The sequence below is a fragment of the Meriones unguiculatus genome, chromosome 14 (assembly GCF_030254825.1).
Source record: "Meriones unguiculatus strain TT.TT164.6M chromosome 14, Bangor_MerUng_6.1, whole genome shotgun sequence".
In the NCBI taxonomy this organism is placed as follows: Eukaryota; Metazoa; Chordata; class Mammalia; order Rodentia; family Muridae; genus Meriones; species Meriones unguiculatus.
Genome location: NC_083361.1, coordinates 26747991 through 26760818, shown reverse-complemented (window position 1 = coordinate 26760818; position 12828 = coordinate 26747991). Strand labels below are relative to the sequence as shown.

The 12828-nt window shown below is 49.0% G+C and overlaps 1 protein-coding gene across 6 annotated transcripts in view; it reads left to right on the top strand.

The window, feature by feature from the left end:
• Bmal1 (basic helix-loop-helix ARNT like 1) overlaps nucleotides 1-12828 on the top strand; it is a 94670-nt gene that overhangs the window by 37942 nt on the left and 43900 nt on the right. Inside the window, exon 3 of one of the 6 annotated variants that reach the window (XM_060367010.1) lies at nucleotides 12183-12226. The exons of the other annotated variants lie outside the window; for them this stretch is intronic. The gene's annotated coding sequence lies outside the window, so the exon portion shown is untranslated. The remainder of the gene's footprint in view (nucleotides 1-12182; nucleotides 12227-12828) is intronic. 6 annotated transcript variants of the gene reach the window in all.

The window sequence follows — 12828 nt, the reverse complement described above, 5'->3', positions numbered from 1 at the left end:
CTGGGTATGCACAGAGTGATCGCTAAGGGCCCTCAATGTTGCTGTCACTATGCTGAGGGAACAAAGCAAGGCAGAGAGAGGGCTGACCTGCCGCCCAGGCTCTAGGAATGTACATGTTATCAGCCAGTGAAGAGTAGAAAAAGAACCCTGTTCCACATGACAGCAGTGGGGAGGACCACTGTCGATTGGAGCCCTCTCTGAGGAGCTTCGGGACCCCTGCTTCCCAACATTTCTGTATGTCTGCTTCGAAGAACCTGTCCCTATAACTGTATAATATAGACTCCAACTGTGAGTTCGGAAGCTGGACCGCACGCACACCTTGGTTCTCCTTTGGGAGGTGCCAGTTCACTAACCGGCTGCCACTCAGAGTGGATGTGTGTGGAGCAGGAAGCAGGTCCCCGGGCTTCTCACTGTTCTCAGGTGGTGTCCTCTTCGTCCACCCCCAGGTGAGCCTACAGCGAGCAGGGAGCCTCCCGTTTGGGGGCAGACGGCTTCTATTCTAGCCTGAGCTCATTTTGCTTCACACTGCTTGGAGCATCCTGGTTTCTAAGGAGCTGGAAGTAATCTCAGTGACACATGGCGCTCGCAGCCTGCCTCTCAGCCTGCAGTCCTTTAAGGGCTGTGCAGACCCGCCTGGTGAACGCCAGGAAGCACTGCTGTTTGAACCACAGATCGGTAGGCACAGTGCCCCATGCCACCCGTGCTGCCCCTCGTGGGGTGTGGTGAGGACTTGTTGAAGGGCCGTTGGAGCCTCTGCGTTGTGCAGTGGTGCCCCCTGCTGGTCAGGACGCAGCTGTGCAGCAGGGCCGGCTATATCTGACTCACCTGTTATGTTGACAGCTGACCTACTTTTGTTTGACCTTGATTTGTTGAACACAATTAGAAACGCCACTAGAACTGCACTTCAGTTGCCTGATTTTGAAAGTCTCAGTGTGATAGCCACCCAGCCCAGGCCGACGGACAGTTGGGTGCATAGTGAGTTTTGCAGTAACCTTTGAATTGTAATTCTATCACAAGGAAAAGGCTTAATTCGGGAACACAGAATGGTTATTTGGGACTGGCTGCGAGGCCAGAGAAACAGGCCTGGATTCCTAGCTACGGGGCAGCTTAATCAGGAAATGGCCTAGATGGCTGCCTTTCAAGTAGGTCCTTGCGGTAGCTTGGCAACAGGCACAGGGTCATAATTGGAAGAATTTGGCTCCGAGTGTCTGTGGGTGTTTACAGTGCACTATAGGGCAGGCCTTCTCTTATTTATAGAATATTTAGAGCACCAATCAGCAGAAGGCTGGAAAGCCACTAAATCTCAATTTATTTTTAACAAATTCCATCTTTCCCTTCATCCCAGAAGGAAGACTGAGTTATTAAAAAAAAAAAAAAAAAAGACTACATCACTGCAAAGCTAATTATGGGGTTGCTAGCATCAGCCTGCGGCCACATTCAGAGGGCTTTGTAAATCAGCCGTCCATTCAGTCTGTGAACTTGCATGACTCCAGTTCTTCATTTAGCTGTAGAGAGAAAGTATTGGCAAGTGAGGGCTGATCAGAAAAAAAAAAGTTCTGGTCTAAATTAGGAGACAGAAGGTATAAATATAGAGTAGTGTACTCATGCGTCCTCAGAGAGAGATAAAATCATTCTTCATTGTCTGTTATACTTAGCTGCGCACACACATATCCCAATATTCTAACTACCCATTTCGGGACATTGGCTCCCTGCAGCAGTGGATCTGTGCCACTCTGAGGAGCCACTAGCGCTTTGCTGTCTCCTGAGCCCAGCCTTGGGTGCCTATTAGCCCATAGTCTCAGGAAGCCAGGAAGCCTGTGTATTTTTTAGCTCTGCTCTTGTAGTGTGTCAGAGCTGGGAGGGTCTGCGGAGGGCCTCAGTTCAGCACACCATACTGTAAATGGGATGCTTAGTTCCAGAGAGATGCTGCCCAGAGCCCCAGAGCCTCAAGGTAAGTCGCAGCAAACGGGATACACGGGGCCAGGGCTAGGGGAGCCTCTATGCTTCCTAAGCTCTCAGCAGTGTCTCACTGTATGACACTCAAATTGGTGATTAGATTGATTTGAGTTTTGCACTTCCAGGGTCACAGTCTTGGAAAACAGACACTGAGATAGTTGGTCAGTCGTGGTGGGTCAGTAGAGTGAATTACAAATGTACACAGATACAAGAGTAGAAATTCTGGCAAAGGTCAATTCAGTTGCTCCTTGACACTCCCTCCCCAGGAGCTGCTGCTTTATGGATGCTGTAAAGTTTTCTGGTGGGAAGAGGTGCTGCACATTTGCTGAGCACAGGGAGGAGGCAAGCATGGTGCAGAAGTGTGTGGGCACAGTGGAAGTGGACCCTGAGACTTCAGAGGTGCGTGAGGGCTTGCTGAGGGGATTTCACTAGGGTACAGGCCAGGGCCAGGCTCTCTGGGTCCGATTGAATGCCCTTTTGTTAGACGGCTTGTGGGTAGCATGTGGGCTATATTCCCAGCCCTGCCACCCTACCCCAGGCAGAAGGATACTCTGGTCACCAATGTCAGTGGACAGGACTTGGTGTATAAAGTGAAACCTATGTCCCTTTCTTGTCCTGGGCAGAGAGGGCCTGAGGCTGAGAGGGGCAACAGACCTCAGGAAACCTTTGTATGGGAGCTGATTGTTAGCCACCAGTAGACAGTGCTGGAGGTCAGTGGCTTTGAGGAGAGCAGGCCACAGAGGAGGAGTTACAGGCCTAAATTCAGCCCAGAGCAGTCAGCAGGGAGAGCTGCGAGGGGAGCAGTGGTTCTTGGTATGTGGGGTAGTTGTTACCAAACTGTGGGATTTGGTTACAGTCAAATAGAGTAAAGGATAGAGATGTGATGGGGCTTGAGCTGCTCCTGCCAGGGCTTGGGAGGGCAGCTGCGGGCAGATCCAGCTGTGGACAGATCCAGCAGCCTCGCTTTGGATTACATTCTCACCCAGTGGGATGTTGGCCAGCCTAGGCAGAGGCTCCCCCACTGCCACCACATGTTGGCAGATGGTGTAGGTGTGCCCGCAGTCATTTTTGTGCCTTCGTTCTCTCTTCATGTCTGATAGCCACTTTCAAGTTCTCAGAGTTGAGACTATGTAAATGACCGAAAACAAGTATACAGGAAATACTTGGAAAATAGCCCATGAGCAGGAAATATATTTTTTCTTGAATTGTATTGTTTTAATACAAACAACATTTGTTGGCAAACAGTTGCTAGTTCTAAATTTATTTTTAGTTTTATAGTTTTATAAAGGCAGCAATGTTCCCTGGGTGCCTTGTGCTGGGGTAGGACTCTCTTCTTGTCCCTCCCGTCTCCTGCTACTGGCCTTTTCTCTGTCTTAGTGACTTGCATATGGTAGGTACCCAGAAGATGCCCACTGCTAAGACCCAGGCCAGGGTGTGTGTCTGTGGTTGTGTGGTGAAGCAACGGTGAAAACCAGGAGGCAAAGAACCCTGACTCCTTTGCAGAGAAGATGCCATAAACGGAGACAGCGCCCTGGCTTCTCTGCGCCCAGCACAGCACATGAGGTAGCCTGGCCCACTGCTTTGTACTCCTCCTCCACCTTCAGTCTGGCAGTGGTCAATGATGCTAACGTTAAATCCCCCAAAGTAGACAGACGTCACCGGAATGATGTCCTCAACGTGTTTGGTTCTCTGAACCGTAGCTGGTCCCTGATGCCACCCGCCTCCCTTCCCACCAACTGGTGCTCTTGACAGCAAAAAGGAAAAGCCCTGAGGGCTGTGTGTGCCACTGCCAGTCCGAAGTCCACTGCTCTTTCCTTAGGCCTGCCAGCCACGCCCTCAGCTATCAGTACTCCTGCAGTTTATCACAGCAATCGGTGCTTCTGTGGAAGGAGCACCCCAGGCCACTTTCTCTGGCCCAGGACTAGTACACACAGGCCTGCCTATGTGGCACACGATGAGCCATCTCCTGGCCTCAGCCTTCTAACCACCAGACAGCCCGCTCCCTCTTCTGGATGCCTCCAGCATGAAGAAGTTTCTTCTTTCTTCTGACCTCCATTCTGCTTTGCCAGTGTTTCCTCGGTGACCTACTTTTGCCCCTTGTAGCCACACAGAGCAGAGATCTGTAGTCATGGAAAACCTGGCTCTGGACTCGGGCCCCTTCCCTTCCCTAATTTTGTATCTCCCCCAACCACTCCTTTATGGTTTATCTTAAATTATGTGCGTATACATGTATCTCTGTGTGGTGTGTGCATGTGAGGGCTAGCAGAGGACAGGAGAGTGCTGGGTTCTCAGAAGCTGGGCTCAGAGATAACTGTGAGTCACCCAGTGTGGCATTGGGAACCGAACCTGGGTCCTCTGTAAAACAGTAGGCACTCTTAACTACTGAGCCATCTCTCCCATCCCTTCCAAATTATTTATATATATATATATATATATATATATATATATATATATATATATATATACACACACACATGATTTTTAATATGTGTATGTGCCTAGGTATGGGTGCAGGCCTCTAGCCACTCTCAGATGACTTGCCTTCATCTTAAATTAATAAGGGAGTGTTGATTGGGTGTGTGCTTGCCTTGTGCCTTCAATGTTCTCAGCGTCTTTCTCAGATTCTTGTCCTTGGGTACGAGGCATTTTGCTAGTGAGGGGCCGTGCACAGTGTCGGAGCTTGTTCAGAGCCACCCACATATGTAAGCGGTGAGCAGAGCTGGGCAGAAGCAGTGACTCCCAAGCCTGTGCTCTGAGCGCTGGTGCGCCAGTAACCCACAGCCTTCTGTCTGTCATGCTACACAGAAGTCCATGACCAGGCTTGGGCCGGCCTTGCTTATTTTGCAAGAAGTTATTCGACAGGCATCCAAGTTGAGCCCTTCTCCATGAAAACTCTTCAGAGTCTGTTAAGATGAAATGGACTGCAAGGGCCGAGGCCTTTGCCCTGTCAGCAGCAAATGGGGTCATCCTGGCACAGCCAGGTCTCACAAGACTCCTGAAGTGACGGGTAGATCCAGGTGACCATTGCGGGCTATGTCATACCAACACCCAGCCTCTTGTTAAAGTGCCTGCTCACAGCTTCAGTGCCTGACAGCGGACAGCAGAGAGCGGTGTCTGCAAACCTCTAACACGGTGTTCTGTCTCACGGAGCACCCTGCCTGTTGGATTTGATGACTACCAGTCCCAAAAGTTCCATCGCTTGGCGTACAGGTGCTAACGGTCCTTTTCCTGCAGTGGCCCGGCTCAGTCAGCCTCCCCTGGGGTGGAGGTAAAGTCAACCTGTTACTGCACAGGCAGCTTCGCCCCCTGTGCGCAGGCTCAGAGGCCGAGAGGCCAGGAGCCGGCTGTCTTTCTCTTGTTGAGCTGCTTTTGTGTTCCAGTCAGATTTCTAGAGACATCAGCCTTGATGAGGGACCTGAGGTATGGAAGGCAGCAGCTTGAAGCAGTGCTGAAGGGTTGGGTGAGGGCTGCCTTGCAGTCCCTATAGTGCATCCCAGGGCAGCAGAGTGACTTTCCTGAAATGCCATGTCTTTGCTTGAAAATATGGTGGAAAGGGTGCCACCGTGCAGCGGAAAGTTGACGAGGTCCAATGAATAATGCCTGGTGGTTATGAGTGTAAATATTAGCCGGGTGACTTCCTTCTTCCTCCACCAGCTCTTGCTCTTCCTCCTCCTCCTCTCATTCGTCCTCCAGGAGTCCTGTCAGCTAATGATTTTTGTCTGGTTTTGGGTAAACATCTGAATTTCTATGCCTTTCCTTTCGGGAGGGCTGTAGCATGAAGCTCTGAGTGGGCGTCCAGCGCCCCCTGTAGGGTATATTGGAAATGTGTGGGTGGTTTGGCAGGTGCCGTGAGCAAACTGGGCTTCTGTGGGAAGGATAACCCTTCCAGAAGGCGGGATTGTCCATCCGCACAACTGTGCGCTGTTCCTTCCTGTTTGTGATGAGCTGAGCCTGGAACCAGACTTCATGCTACAGAGGAGCAAATAACTTCTGCATGTTTTTAATTTATACTGAATTTTTCTAAGAACTCCACTGCCACGTGTATGAGTAGTGGTATTTTACGAAAAGACCCAGCATCTTGTTATGCTGTACATTAATAATGTCTCGTGTGAAGATGTGTTTACATATTAACTTAATGCATTTTGTTAACCAGCTTTAATTCAGTTTTGTATTATACAAATTCTTTTAGTATTACTTGTATTACACACAGGGAATATTATTAACTGTAAATAAGTTTCTCCTGGTTATATTATTGACAGGTTTTGTTTCAAGGGAGTGAAAGACGTGGAAAATACTTGTGCAAATGTTGAGTGTGGTTAAACCTATTGCTTGGAAGGCTAAGGCAGGCTCTCACAAATTCAGGGTTGGCCTGGGCACCACAGTAAGACCCTATCTCAATAAGTAAGTAAAGAAACAAACAAACCCACAAACAACACACGCACGCACACGGACATACAAACCCCAAACTTTGTATTGCTTCTTTGAAAGTATGAAAGGAGTAAGCTTGTGCACAAGTATCTATAGTTTGCTGTGGTCTATGAATTAACTCAGGAAGCCTTAGGTCAGGCTTGAAATAAAAAGACATGTTTTTATTTCTGTTGGAAATGTCCTTTTGCTAAGGATATGCAGAATACCTGGTTGTGCCTATTGTTTGTCAGAGAACGTATTCTGATGACCTCTGACCTTTTAAAGCCGTATGGTCTCAGAGCTGGGAACAGCCCCAACTTCATCCCTGGTCATCTTTGCCATGTCTGTTTCACATTCGTGTTGTCACACCCACACGGAATCCCCACCACCACCACCATCACCCCACAAAAGAAGACCCACCTGCTTTCTCTCATCTTTCCCAGGTTTGTTAGGGTCATTTTATTGTCTTTCTGCCTACATTCCGGCGTAGACTCGGAGCTGTGCAGGCCTGAGCAGGAAAGTGGGCTCCTGAGCCTAGCCCAGCACCAGGGGCACGGCTGACCCTCTTGCCCACAGACGCACAGTCTTTGTGATGAGGATAGGTCTGGCCGCAAAGCATGTGTTGTCAGGAAGCCTGAGGTTCCTAGCACGCCTTGCATCAATCTTTCCACAAGGCCTCCATCTGGTGGAGATGGTCTTGAGGATTTTCTGCCCTTTGTTGTTCTATCTTGCATCTTCCTTACACACTCTTCTTAGCAACAGGTTTGCAGCTAATTCCAAAACGTAATAGTAAGGCTTACTGTTCGGCTTTCCAGAGAAGGGTACAAAGTAGACAGAAAACCAAACGATTTGAGTCAGTGCTCATTAGCTCAGTCCCAAAGACAATTCCTATTAACATTTTCTTAAATGTTACTATATAAATAATTCATGTTTAGCACACGCAAAGATGGAGAATCAAGTCTTCATAATAAAACAATTAACTCATCTCACCAATTGGGTCACTATTCTGGTAGTGCTCATAGCATTGTTTTTATGTAGCTATGTAATGAGGTTAGGAATATTGTGTATGTGCTCTGTGCCCTTTTAAAATTTAACATTTACAGGAATATTTTGCAAGTTGTTATAGTCTTAAGAATAATTTGAATAACTATTGTAATATCTCATCTTAAATATACCCATAATTTTTTAAATTGTGTCTGTGTGTATGGTGTATGTGTGTATAGGCCAGAGGAGGGCATCAGAGTTAGAAGCTGCCTAACATGATTGTTGGAAACCAAACTCAGGTCCTCTGAAAGAACAGCATATACTTTTAACTGCCGAACCATCTCTCCAACCACATCACTCAAAGTTTAACTAACATCTCTCTTTGTGGCTAGTTAGATGTTTCTGACTATTTATTATAAGGCTCTAAGAAAGTCCCTGCACATGCACTGATGGCGTCTACTAAGGGAGTACATTGCGCCATGTGATATCTTTAACTGGAACAGCTAATTTATGGAGGAAATTACCTAGGCTGGGTGAGGCGTGGTGGGTGACACGCGCCTTTAACTCTAGAACTTGGGAAGCAGAGGCAGGCGGATCTCTGTGAGTTTGGGGCCAGCTAGCCAGACCTACATAGTGAGACCTTGTCTGAAGAGAAATTACTTGGGCAAACAGATGACACACCACTACCCCGTTACTGTTGTTGTTTTTGAGACAGAGTCTCTCTCTATTGCCCTAGTTTTCCTGGAGCTCACTGTGTAAATCATGCTGGCCTCGAACTCACAGAGATCCACCTAACTTGGGATAACCCTTTTTAAAGGTTTGCATATACACGTACTGTCAAATTTCTTGCTAAAAGTCCACACCAGTTTACATCATGACTAATGGTGGATTGACCTGCTTTTTAAAAAATATTTACTTTTATATTAAGTGTACCGTGTATAGGTAGTGCCTGCCCATGGAGGTTGGAAGAGGGTTTTGGATCTCCTGGAATGAGTTATAGACAGTTGTAAGCCGCTATATGGATGCTATATGTAACTGAATCTGTGTCGGCTGCATGAGCAGCAACTGCTTTAAACTGCTGAGCCATCTCCTTAGCCCTTGACCTGTTTTTTTATCTTATCTTCACTGATACCAGTTGTATCTTTAAGATGTAACCTTTTCTAATAAAAGCAGGGAAAGTGTCCAGGCAGTGGTGGTGTACGCCTTCAATCCCAGCATTCAGGAGGTAGAGGCAGGAGGATCTCTGTAAATTTGAGGCTAGCCTGGTCTGCAGAGTGAATGCTAGGACAGCCAGGGCTACACAGAGAAACCTTGTCTCAAAAAACAAAAACAAAACAAAGAAAGAAAAAGCAGAGAAAGTGACATCTTGCTCCTTTTGACCTGAGGACATTAAAAGTGTTTTCCTTTTCTTTGCATTTCCTATTCTTTGCATTTTATGGTCTGTAATTTCTGGTTCTTTTCCTTTGCTAATTTTCCCATCAAAGGTTTGCCTTTTTGTAGTTTTGTGCTAGTTGAGGGTCTGCTTTAGTTTGTCCTTTTATATTCCAACAAAGGGTACTCCTTCAGCAATCACTTAGTGTCTGTGAGGCCTAGCTGCCTCAGTGAGCAGAGAGGTGGTAGTTACTGAGCTTGCTCTGGGGAAGCAAGAGAATCTTCCTCCAGGGCACAGAATAAAAGCTCAGCATTGTGATCCTATGCTCAATGTTTTCTCAGAAAAAAATATGCTAGAACTACAACTCAGAGCCTTAGAATCAGAGTATTCTCCTGCTATAACCAACATTCAAAAACGAAACTGAAATCGAAAGAGTTGTTTTTTGTTTTGTTTTGTTTTGTTTTTCCCTATCTTAAAGGAAAGAAACAAGTGAGAGAAAGCAATCTCTGTCTGTTTCAGCTGAGAGGAACTCAGGGGGTCAGGATTCCTTCAGACCTGCCTGTTGGATCTGGGGCAGAAGGGGACCCCAGGAGTCTTGGTTAGATTAAGTGGTCGTGGGCACATTGTGCTTGCAGGAAAGGCAAAAGGCCAGTGCACTCTGGAAAGTTCCATCTGTGTCTTGGTAGAAAGCTAATCTGGTTAACCTTTGGTTATGCGTTCCCTCAGACAGGTTTGCTCCTTCCCCAGTGCCCTAGTTAATTCCTGGGTTTGGCAGCCGGGCAGCACAGGCGGGCCTTGGGGTGAGCCTGCCCAGTCCACTTCTACCAGTTGGGCCAGGGCTCAGATTTGCTGAGTCACCGAAGCCTGTGTGGTCCTGGCCATGCTGCTGGGTATGTCTGGGCTCTGCTCCTGGCCGGTCCCTTCCAGCTGTGTGATCTTGCACAGGTGGCTTCACCTCTCCGACTCAGTGTTGTCGTTTCTAGGCTGGTGGTGAGCAGTGTCTCCTCCAGACCATCTCAGGGGAGAATGAGAGGTCAGGGCTGGCCATGGCCTAGGTGCCTGCTTGCTGTCCCCGAGGGGAGGTGGTGACTGTTCAGAAGGGCGGGAGGCGCGAGTCTTGTCTGTTTTACCTCCACGCAGCACTGCATTCTTGGTACAGCTCAGACGTCTAGGCTTCTAACACAGTTCCTTGATGGGGCTCGGGGGGTGTGTTCTTGGCAAATGGAGTCCAGGATGGAGGCCTCCGAACACAATCCCCCGTGGCTGGAGGCCTCCGTACAAGTCCCATGTTTAAGAGTCAGGAAATAATATTCCTGCTTTCTCTAGAATACTCAGGAGAACTGATGTCACAGCCTATCATTTGCACCAGCATGGAAATGCACCTATGACTAGCATTTCCTCACCTCCCCCACAACCTTACCATCTCTTTCTCTAACACTGCCCTGCTATACCTTGATGCACCCCAATATATATGCACCAAAACAAAAATAAAACAACAACAAAAATAAAAATGTTATTTTTTTTTCTCGCTCACTGCTGCAACCTGACTTAAAGACATAAGCGGGGCTGCTGGACATGGTGGCCCACAGCTGCAGCCCCAGCATCTGGGAGACTGAGACAGGAGGATTACAAGTTCTAGCCAGCCTGAGCTATACAGTAAATTCTACACCAGACTAAGGTGCAGAATGAGACCCTGTCAAAACAAAAACAACCCCCCTTCCCCCACCCCCAAATCTAAGTGGAACTACATGTTTCTCAGGGTCAAGACTGGCTGTCTGCTCTCGTGCCCAGGCTGCGTACTTTCTCTGCCTATAGGACCACCCACTCACCTCCTCCTGTCTGCCTTGCCTCCTCCAGGTGTCTTGCCCTCCTCCCCTTATGCCAGCCCCTCCCCAGCACATTTACCACAACCCAACATCCAGTATAACTTAATTGCTCACTTCCTTTGCCTGCACCCCCCCCCCCCAGCATTTGGACCAAATGAGGACAAGGGGTGGTGTGAAGGACAGTTCCTGGCACTTGGATGCTTTCAGCAAATATTTGTCGAGAGTTGACTGACTGATCGTGGTCCAGCATGCCAACAGCGTCTTCACAGTTACAGAGTCACCGCAAAGTGAGGTTTGGTGGCCACATGCAGTATGTATGGGGACGTTTGCTCCCTTAACAAACTGTCACCACAGAAGTCACCTGGTTCACGTGGGTGCTCAGCAGTGGTTTGCTGGAAAGTTTGGGGGCACCACTGGGATACAAGGGACCTTACACTTCCTGAGCATATTGTTGCTGTGTCGCCCAGAGCCCCTTCCACTGTGAGGCTCCAGCCCACCACAAGACAGCCATTGGTATTCTGAATTCACTCCCCTTCCTTCCTGTTGGCCCCTCTTCTCTAGGGAACCGCTGCTCCTTGCTGTCTTTAGCTCTCTCTCCAAGTAACTGCAGAATTCTGATAGCCATCACCCACTGATGCGCTTCCTGATTTTCCTGGTCCTGGCTTGCCTTCAGGGGCTCCTGTCAGTGTTTCAGGCAAACTCAGGGGAGTTTGAAACATCTGCTTCTGTTTCTAGGAATGTCCCGTGTTTGGAATACTGCTGCCAAGAACTGACCACTCCAGTTTCCTCTCCCTTCCCACAGTTCTCCTCAGCCACTCCACCTGGTTTCTTGACAACATTGTTCCTAATCTGTTCCTTTATAAGAGGCTCACATCCCCCTGTCTTTCCATCCTCACCTGCTCTGAGGCTCCTCCTAATGTCTCCAGTGTGGGTCTGTGTCTGTGGCAGGTGCCCTCTGTGCTCCTGTTTGCTCAGCCCCAGCTTCTTCCCCTTCGGCTGAAGTAGGTGGCCAGATGTACCCAGTGCTCTTCTTATGCTAAGCCCAGCCAGTCACAAGAGAGGGAGTCCCCACAGAGGAGGAAACCACACCCCTTGAGACCACCTTCCTTGCCCAAGACACTCAGCCCTCAAGTGGCAGAGGTGAGATTTGATGCAGGAGGTCCCACCATGCCCATCAGCCTGTCACGCAATATCTTACGACCCTGTGCCCTTCCCTCCCTCCAGTGGTCCAGTTCAGTCAGGATCACTTCTTCCTCCTCTCCCACTTGCTGAGGCGTTAGAGAGGCCAGGCACTGTACAGGGCCACGCCGTCCCAGGGGCTTTCTGCTCTGCAGCCCTCCCCACAGCCCTCCTCGGCCTGTCCTCAGAAGCTCCGGTGCACACTTTGTGTGTGGTGGAAAGGCGACTTCTATGCAGGGGAAGACTGTTGTGCTGCCTCCCCTCCCGTGTGGTCCTCGCAGGCTCGTGTGCCTTCTCCCGTCTAAGTCTCAGCCTTTGGTACACCCATCCTGCTGCCTGCCTATCTGCAGTCCCCAGCCTGACACACCTGGGCCTGGGGCTTGTCCACCTGCTGTCCCTCGTGCTAGCATCCCTCCTTGGCCACCATGTAACAGCAGTGCATTCTTTTGTTTCCTTAGAACAAGATGCAGATGTTTTCCAGAATTTTCTTCAACCTCAGGCAGTAAGTTTTTTCGGTGAAGAGTCTTTTTTTTTTTTTTTCCTGGAGTCTTTAGAACCAGGCTCTCTTCCCTCACTCTGCAGCACTTAAAAACACAAATCAACAGACGGAAAGCAGTAGGAAGAGAGCAGGAGTCAGGTGACAGGTCTTCAGTCAGCAGGCTTCAAACATGACTCATCTATCTTTCATGGTACCATGGACTCCTTCCCTGTGCCTCCTTTGAATGCAGAGGCATGGTGAGGCTGGCATGGTGAGGCTGCCTTGGTGAGGCTGGCTCGGGATAGCTTCTTCCTAGAGAAACAGTGGTGGGGATGGAGGGATGCTGCTGACACAGAGCACGGATGGGTGCCTCCTCACGCTAGGCCCTGGGAGATGGAGAACAAGGCACCAGGGCGCTCATTTATCCAGATTCATGCCACTGTTATTTTCCAGGGAACAAACACAGAATGACTCTGGGGTCCTGGCCAGCAGAAAAGGCTGTGGGGCAAAGTCCAGGGTCCAGATGTTCAGGTCGTGGGCTGAGTGTATGAATACCCAGAGTGCCATGGATAGTGCCCACCAGAGTTGGAAGCCAGAGACCTCTCAAGTGAAAGTGTGGAACTGGA